General features: G+C 41.5%; 1 non-coding gene across 1 annotated transcript; it reads right to left on the bottom strand.

Annotated features, from left to right (window-relative positions):
* Positions 1–1,900: 1,900 nt before the first annotated feature.
* Positions 1,901–2,007, bottom strand: LOC118887653. The gene has a single exon (XR_005018123.1). It is a non-coding gene; the product is annotated as a U6 spliceosomal RNA (small nuclear RNA).
* Positions 2,008–9,339: the final 7,332 nt, after the last annotated feature.

The following is a 9,339-nucleotide window of genomic DNA, read 5'->3' as shown; positions in this document are numbered from 1 at the left end:
CGAACCCGTGTACCCTGCATTGGCAGGCGGATTCCCAACCGCTGTGCCACCAGAAAAGCCCTTGTGAGCATTTTTAGAAGGCACTAAATCTCAGCCCAGAGTTGAAATGATTTACTCTGAAACCTGATCCCTTCCCTGCCCTTGGTGTTGCAACCCGTTGGGTCACTTGGGCTTCCCTGAACACGCTGCAGTGAACCAGGTCGTGGGGCACATCGTGGGAATGACTACTATTGCAACAGCTGAACCAGTCAGCCTGGGTGGTGAATCAGTGCCTGCTGTGCTCACGCACATGGAGCCTCATGAGCGAGATGGAAAAGGAAGAGAGTATCAAGTCCCTGCTGTCTGGGTTTTCACAGTCTAAAAATGCAGAAAGTTAGACCTGGAAGACACGTTAGAGATCATTAGTCATACGGGATAAATTGAGCTCTTACAAAGTGCCTGACTCTGTGTTGGGACCTGAAACCTGGTTTCTACCGTTAAGGAGCTCGCAGACTGGTAAAACAAGTAATGTAAAAATAGATAATGGCCACAGTGCTTCAGGAGGTAGAGGAGATCTCAGCTGGCTAACCATGCCCACTGTCAACCAGTGTCCTAAATAAGGACTGGGGGTGTCATAGTCTGAGCTGGTGTCAAGAAGCTGGAGAGAAGTGGGAAGGGCAGCCCACACTGAGAAAATAGCCTGAGGAGTTCAGAGCAGAGGAGCGGGGATCAGAGTGATTGGTTTGTCTAGCATCTGTGGGGAACTATTAAGTGGAGTGGTCAGCAGCAGCGAGATGAGAGGACCTTAATTGCTGAGCTAAGGATGTGGGCAACGTGGAGCCATTGGTTTCCAACGTGGGGGGTGACACAGTTAGATCTGCCTTTTAGAAAAAATCCCTTTCATTGTAGGGCTCCAGTGTACTCATCTGTAAAATGAGGGAGTTGAAGATGATCTTCAAAATCTTTTCAATGCGTATGTCCTATGAGTCTGATTTAGAGCAGTGCTTCTCAAACTTTATTGTGCATTTGAATCACCTGGGGATGTTAAAATGAAGATTCCGGTTCAGTTGGTGTGGCTGGGGCCCAAGAGTCTGCATTTCTACCAAGATCTCAAATGGTGCCAATGCTGCAGATCACACTTTCAGTATCAAGGATTAGGAGATGTTTCCAACCTATAATCTATAAATTGTAGATTATCTGATTTGAAATAGTATCTTATTTAATTTTTACAGTGTTTTAAGGTTTGCAAAGAGATATACATTATCTCCTTTACTGCTTTCAGCAATTCTTCTTAAGAGGTACGATAAGGAGACAGCACATTCACGGTTGTGTGAGACATCCTTAAAACTTAGGTACCAAAGTTAGTCTGTCTTCTTCCAGCATCGTGGTGGGGTAGGGATTGTAAGCCCCACTTTACAGATGGAGAGACTGGGGATCTGAAAAGAAAATGGATTTAGCTAAGACCAAACACTATAGAAGTGGCAGAACTGGAATTATAATTGAAGCCTCCTGACTCCTATTTCAGTGCTATTTCCAATATAATTCTATGCTTCTTCCGGCATCCACTCATTCACTCTATACAGATTTATCATACAACAACTACATTTCAGACCCATCACAACATGTTAATGTGGAAAGCATTACCTTTCAATAACTGGACCAAGTGAAATATACAAATATAGGGAGAGAGGAAGGTTTATGGAGGGTATGGCTTACTGGTGAGCCGTCAACTCTAAAGGATTATAAAAGAAACCCATTCAGACAAGAGAGATATCATTAATCTCTGACTTTTGTACATACATTCATCAAATATTTACCAAGCCCTACTCAGCACCAGGTCCTATGTTAGATTTAAAAAAAAAAATTTTTTTTAACATCTTTATTGGAGTATAATTGCTCTACAATGGTGTGTTAGTTTCTGAGAAATATGGAACGCTTCGCAAATTTCCGTGTCATCCTTGCACAAGGGCCATGCTAATCTTCTCTGTATCATTCCAATTTTAATATATGTGCTACCGAGGCGAGCACCCTATGTTAGATTTTGATGACACAGGCATGAAGCAGACAATTCTTAGGAGTTCACAATTTAGTCTAATAGAGCATTTCACTGCTTACAAGCAATTTCTCCATCATTTATAATAGCTGCCATTTGCTGAATGCTTAACATGTGCCCATGTTGTACTAAGCTTTATACATTATTATAATTATTTTAATTAATCCTCAAAGTCTCGTTAGAATGTACATTACATGAGGTCGGAGATTTTTGTCTGTTTTGTTCACTGTTGTATCTCTAGAACCTAGAATGATTGTCACATAATAGGCACTCAAAATAATTTTGTTGAATGAATAAATAAACAACACTGTTATGTAGATAGAACCATTACCTCCATTTCCCAGATGAGTAAACTAAGGAGCACGTAGGTGAAATGCTTTCCTTGAGGACTCCCAAATAGTAACAGGCAGAACAAAGACACTTTTAGAAGAACACATAACTGCCCGACTCCAACCCCAAGAGTCTTACCCTTTGTATACTGGTGGTTCTCACACTTTAGCATGTATCAGAATCACCTGGAGAGTTTGTTAAAATATAGATTGCTGGGCCCCAAAGTTTCTGATTCAGCAGATCTGGAGTAGGGTTGGAGAATATTCATTTCTAACAAATTTCCAGGTGATTCTGATGCTGATGGTCCAGGGATCATACTTTGAAAACCACTAAGTTACCAAACTGCCTCCCAATTTCTCATTTATTCTTAAAGTAGAGTAGAGATTAACATCCCATGGCAGAGAGGAAAATAAGGCCAGGTAAGTCCAAGGTGTTACAGCAAGTGTGGGATTCCAAGGTTAGCGTGATTCTAAAGTCCTTATCATTCTTGATAAACCTTGCTGCTTCAGATGATGCTTTACAGGCATGAGACACAGAGGAAGCCAGAGGCAGAGAAGAGTGAAGGTATTTGTTAGGAGGAGGTGAAGGTAAAGTTGGAAAGTTTACCATCCAATTTACTGTCCTGAAGGAGGGGTCTGTGGCTCTGTCATTAACTTGCTGTGTACTCTGGGCCAAACCCCTTCCTCTCTCTGGACCTCCCTCCTTCTTTTTCTCTATAAAGCAGGGCCCTCTCCAGCTTGCAGCACAGCCTGGGACCCTCAAAGACAGGCAGGGAAGTAGAGGTTGCATAAAGCCTGTCTCTGATCGCTTGTGCTGGCTCCAGGCAGGTCAAGCGGGGACTTTATGATATGCAACCACCGCTGCTGAAACGGGAGTCTGAGCAGGACTGGCACCTGTCACGGCCTTTTCCTGTGTTCAGTGGGAGAGATGCAGGGAGATCAGCTGCAGGCTAGGCCGGCACGGGCTTGAGGGGTTGACTGGCAACAGCAAGAAGGGCAGGGCGTCTCCACGGCTAGCCCACCCAATGCTGAGGGTCCCCAGGGGACCTATAGAGGACAGAACTAGTGCCCCCGGAACAACCCCAGGAAAGCATAATCATCCTGAGCCTCCTGCCACCCGCAGTTGCATGGGCTGCTGACTGCCGGCTCAGTTTAGACACCAGCGCCAATCCCAGGCCTTCAAAGTGACCTCACAGCAAATGTGATTGGTTCTCTCTCAGCACCGGGCGCGTCCTGTCAGCTCACTGTCAACTGACCTCTGGGGGAGAACTGGCGGGTTGTGTGACCTTGAAGAAATCACTTTACTTCTCTGAACCTCGTTTATAAAATGGATATATTAATAGCTATCCTGAAATGACCCATAAGACAGTGAACATGTCCAGAAAAGACATCATCTCCATAAAATTTTCTTTTATTGTTTTCTTCTGCTTACAAAAGTAACATTATAAAAATAAAGATAGAATACAAACACTGGAAGTTCCTTGTACACTATTTCCTCCCTTTCTCCCAGCTCAAAGTTAACTATTAACAGTTCAGTGTATTTTCTCTCAGGTTTTTTTCTATGAATATAAAAAGATTATTTTTAAACAAAAATTAAGTTATTCTATACAACTTTTTTCTCACTTAATAATATATTTGAACATCTTTCAAGGTTGGTAGAAAAGACCTTTCTCATTTTTTTAAAATGTCTACATTGTAGTCAAAGCCCTTATCCTTGGATATTTGTTGTTTCTATTATAACGGCAGCAGCAACAACAAAACCTGCAGCAAATTTTATTTATTTATTTGTGTAAGAATTTCTGTAGGATACATTTTTGGAAGTTGAATTTCTGGGTCAAAAATGTAAGCACATTTTAATGACACAAAAAGCACTGGCAACAAAACCAAAAATAAACACACGGGACTACATTAAACTGAAAAGCATCTGCACAGCAAAGGAAACAGCCAACAGAATGAAAAGGCAACCTATGGAATGGGAGGGAATGTTTGCAAACCAGATATCTGATAAGGGGTTAATCTCCCGGATATGTGGGGAACTCCTACATCTCAATAGCAAAAAACTTATAACATGATTTTAAAATGAGCTAGGGACTTGAGTGGTCCCTAGCTCACAAAGATGTGCAAATGGTCGACAGGTATATGAAAAGATGCCTCAGAAGTCACTACTCATCAGGAAAATGCAAATCAGAACCACAATGAAGTATTGTGAGATATTGCCTCACACCTATTGGGATGGCTGTTATGAAAAATAACAAAAGACAACAAGTGACATCGAGGATATGGAGAAATTGGAACCCTTGAACACTGTTGATGGAAATGCAAAATGGTGCAGCCATTATGAAAAACAGCATGGAGATTCCCCCAAAATTTAAACATAGAATTATCATATGATCCAGCGTTCCCACTTCTGGGCATTTATCCAAAAGAACTGAAATCAGCCTCTTGAAGAAATATTAGCACCTCCCCATGTTCATTGCAGCACTGTTCACAGAGTTTGGTTTTGACTATTCACAGTGTCAAAGATCAAACCCTGCATACTGAATAAAACAAGGCAGAAAGATGAGTTTATTGCAAGGCTTTCAACCTACAAGTGAGGAAACTCAAGGCTACAAGGAGCAATGAGTTCTGAGTTGCTCACAGATTAAGGAATTTTTATGGTGTCAGTGTGGAAGTTATTTGGTTTTTTTCAGCTGATTGATTGCCTAGTGGTCTTCTTTCTTATTTGCATCAAGGCAGCTGAGTCAGGTGAACAAAGTCTAGAAATAGTGTGAACAGACTTGGTGTTTGAGGATTGGGTGGTATCCTCTGCTGATTTTTGAAAAGAGTTGTAAGTTCCAGTAAGGTTAGATTAAGTTTTCCGTATGTGCTTGCTTTGACCATCTCCATTTTGTCCCTGACATAAGTGACTCATTTTAGTTTGGTTCCACAACACTAACCAAGATGTGGAAACACCTTAAATGTCATTGACAGGTGAATGGATAAAGAAAGTGTTTTTTATATACATATATATATATGGGATATTACTCAGCCTTAAGAAGGAAATTCTGCAATATGCTACAACATGGATGAACTTTTTTTTAAAAAATATTGATTGATTGATTGATTGGCTGTGTCAGGTCTTAGTTGCAGCACGCAGGATCTTTCGCTGCAGCACGCAGGCTTAGTTGCCCTGCAGTATGTGGGATCTTAGTTCCCTGACCAGGAATCGAACCAGCGCCCCCTGCATTGCAAGACGGATTCTCAACCACTGGACCACCAGGGAAGTCCCAACATGGATGAACTTTGAGGACATTATGCTAAGTGAAATGAACTAGTTATAGAAAGACAAATACTGCATGATTTCACTTATATGAGGTACCTAAAATTGTCAAATTCATAGAATCTAGGAGAGGAATGATGGTTGCCAGGGGCTGGGCAGAAGAGGAAACTGGGAGTTACTAATCAAGGACATAAAGTTTCAGTTAAGCAAGATTAACAAGCTCTTAGAAATCTGCTGTACAACACTGTACATTGTACACATAGTCAACGATAATATATTTCTATACTTAAAAATTTGTTAAGAGGGTAGATCTCATTTTAAGTGTCCTTAAACAAAGTAAAATTCAAACAAACAAAAATACAAATTGACTGCAGCATTTTACATTCTGACCAGAAACATATAAGGGTTCCAGGTTTTTTCTGCATCCTCATGAACACTTGCTATTGTTTGTCTTGTTGATTACAGCCATTCTAGTAATTTTATAGTGGTATTTCATTGTGGATTTTTATTTGCATTTCCCCATGCTGGGTGTCTTTTTGCGTGCTCGTTACCTATCTATATGTCTTCTTTGGTGAAATGTCTACTCAAATACATTGCCCATTTTCTTAAATGTTATCTTCTTATTGTTGAGCTGTAGGTGTTCTCTATATGTTCTGGATACAAGTCCATTGTGGTAAAGACAGCTTGCAAATATTTTCTCCCACCCTCCCCAAAATATATAAGCACATTTAAAAAAAATTTTTTTTTTTAACATTTTATTTTTATTTTTGGCGGCATTGGGTCTTCATTGCGGTGCGCAGGCTTCTCATTGCAGTGGCTTCTCTTGTTGCAGAACACGGGCTCTAGACACACGGGCTTCAGTAATTGCAGCACACAGGCTCAGTAGTCGCGGCGCACAGGCTCTAGGGAGCTAAGGCTTCAGTAGTTGTGGCTCGTGGGCTCAGTAGTTGTGGTGCACGGGCTTAATTGCTCCACGGCATGTGGGATCTTCCAGGACCGGGGATCAAACCTGTGTCTCCTGCATTGGCAGGCGGATTCTCAACCACTGCACCACCAGGGAAGTCCTATAATCACATTTTAAATGTTAATAAATATTACCAAATTGCTCTCCGAAGAGGAGGCATCAATTTATATTCCCACCAACAGCGTATGGCAATGCTGGTTTCTCAGCACCACCACAAACACAGGATGCCAATCTTTGTTAATCTGAGATGAAAACCATTGCACTGTTTTAACTTTGCCTTCCTTTAATGATTACGAGGAGCATCTCACCATATATTTGTTGACAAGTGCTTTTGCTCTTCTAAGAATTGCATGTTCTTGTTGAAATCTTGCATTCTTCAATTTTGCATCCCTTAAGACCTAGTCATTATTAAACATCCAGGGAATGTTTGTTGAACGAATGAAGTGTAATGTTGTGAAGAATAAATGAGATAATATATCTAAAGTACTAAACTCATAATTAGTGACCAATTAATATTATTAGTTGAATCTAAGTCTGGAGTCAGGAAGTGAGAACTATAATGCCCTTGAATTCTTTCCTCTAGGATCTGGGATGGTTGCTAGGATTCCAAGAGGCCTGGTTTCTCCTGGTCCTCTCACTCTGTGTTTTAGGGTAAATCACTTAACTTCTCAGACCTTCAGTTTGTCTGCAACAGTCTACAAGCTGTATCATGCTTATCAAAAAGGGTTATTAGGTGAAAAACATAAGATTAATTTACAATAAACATATATTCATGTATCACTTCAATAATTAAAATAAATATTTTTAAAAGTAAATGCAAGCATTTATAATAGAGGGGAATAAAACTACAGAGATAAGGACAGGCCTAAAAAAAGAAGCTAGCTGCCCTCTTGATGACCTTATATTTCATTTAAAAATATGTGACCGAGTTGGCCCAGCCTCTCTTCCATCTTTTCTCCAACTCTCTATCGCCCTCTACTGTTTAGGCTGTCTCATTTCAATGCAGTTCAACTCAGCAAATATGATTAAGGAAAAAGTATTACATATTTGTGGCCCAGTCCCTGACTTTAGTTATCTACATCACCCTCAACCAAGTTCTGCTCTATTTTTGGTCCTGTGTCCAGCACACAGATATAGAGCTCACAGTCTGGTTGGGACACAGACTTTCATGACTTTTGGGGCTTGACAAGAAACATTTCTAGAACAGGAATGACTCTGAGCTAGGCACTGTGCTAAGCATACTGCATACATGCAATTTTAGTCCTACTGACAGCCATACAAGGGATCTTCTTTTTTTTCTTTTAATTTATTTAATTTATTTTTGGCTGCGTTGGGTCTTCATTGCTGTGTGTGGGTTTTCTCTAATTTTGGTGAGCAGGGGCTACTCTTCGTTGCAGTGCGCAGGCTTCTCTTTGTGGTGGCTTCTCTTGTTGCGGAGCACGGGCTCTAGGCACGCGGGCTTCAGTAGTTGTGGCATGCGGGCTCAGTAGCTGTGGCACAAGGGCTTAGTTGCTCTGCGGCATGTGGGATCTTCCCCGACCAGGGCTCAAACCCATGTCCCCTACATTGGCAGGTGGATTCTTAACCACTGCACCACCAGGGAAGCCCACAAGGGATCTTCATTTACAGAAGAGGAATCAGGCTCACAAATGTGATTGGGTCAAGGTCACAATTTAGTAAACATGGGACATAGACTCTGACTGAGATCTGTCTGCCCTCCAAAGCCAGTCATCCCCTACTACATTATGTCAGAATAGACCAAGTGGGGTGGAACACTGAAGTCAGAGGATCTAAATCTACTCTAGGAGTGTATGGTTGTTGCATCTGGGAAGACATTACAGAGGAGAAGTTCTCTGATTTGAGAAGGGTGGTCCACGCATCAAGAGCAATAGTAAACAGGGACACAAACCTGGGGCCCATCCAAAGAACAGAAAGTTGGGTGGGATATGGGGGAGGAGAGGCAGGAGATGAGGCTAGAATTAGATTGTACAGGGCTTTGGAGGCCAGCCAAAGGAAGGTGAACTCAAAATCAAAGGTCAGGGCTTCTCTATCTGAGACATGTGTACTGAGGGAACCTCCCAAGGTGATCGGGGGTTTGAGAAACCACTAGTAAATGTGGCATAGCAACTGGAATGTGTTATGCTACGAAGGATGTATTATGGAATTGAATGTAAAAACAAATGAACTTTTAAAATAAAATTGGGATTTCAAAGACATTTCCCACGTACAGTCAGCTGCTCTACAATAAGGACGTGGTTGGAAGTAGTCCACTCTCTGATGCCGTTAGGGATAGGTTAATAATGAAGCCATTTGGGAAGCATTGCTATAGGTGATGGGAAACCATGGACTGAGCTCCACTGAGGGCTCTAGAGGAGGAATGGCTGGGACTCAAAGATGAATAGGAACTGACTGTCTTTGGAGAACTTTCAGTCTAGGCTTTATGGAACCAATGATTCTGAGCAGGAGAAAAAGCAAAAACCAGCTGAAGTTCCTCTCCTCCTTCCTATGTCTTTGACATGTTCCTCTTGTACCTCATTCTTTTATTTAAAAAAGATTTACGGCACAACTCTCTCACTTCCTGTGTGACCTTGGACAAGTTAACCTCTCTGTACCTCAGTTTCCTCATTGGGAGAATGTGGATAACAATAATTCCTACCCCATAGGGTCACAATGAGTGCCATGAGAATTAGTATAGTATTAGTATAAAGCTCTGCTTAGGAAAGCAGAGATGAACCAGATTTTTCATTGCACTTGT

The sequence above is a fragment of the Balaenoptera musculus genome, chromosome 1 (genome assembly GCF_009873245.2).
Source record: "Balaenoptera musculus isolate JJ_BM4_2016_0621 chromosome 1, mBalMus1.pri.v3, whole genome shotgun sequence".
Lineage (NCBI taxonomy): Eukaryota > Metazoa > Chordata > Mammalia > Artiodactyla > Balaenopteridae > Balaenoptera > Balaenoptera musculus.
The sequence above is the reverse complement of the archived record's forward strand: the minus strand, read 5'-3'. Positions and strand labels throughout refer to the sequence as shown.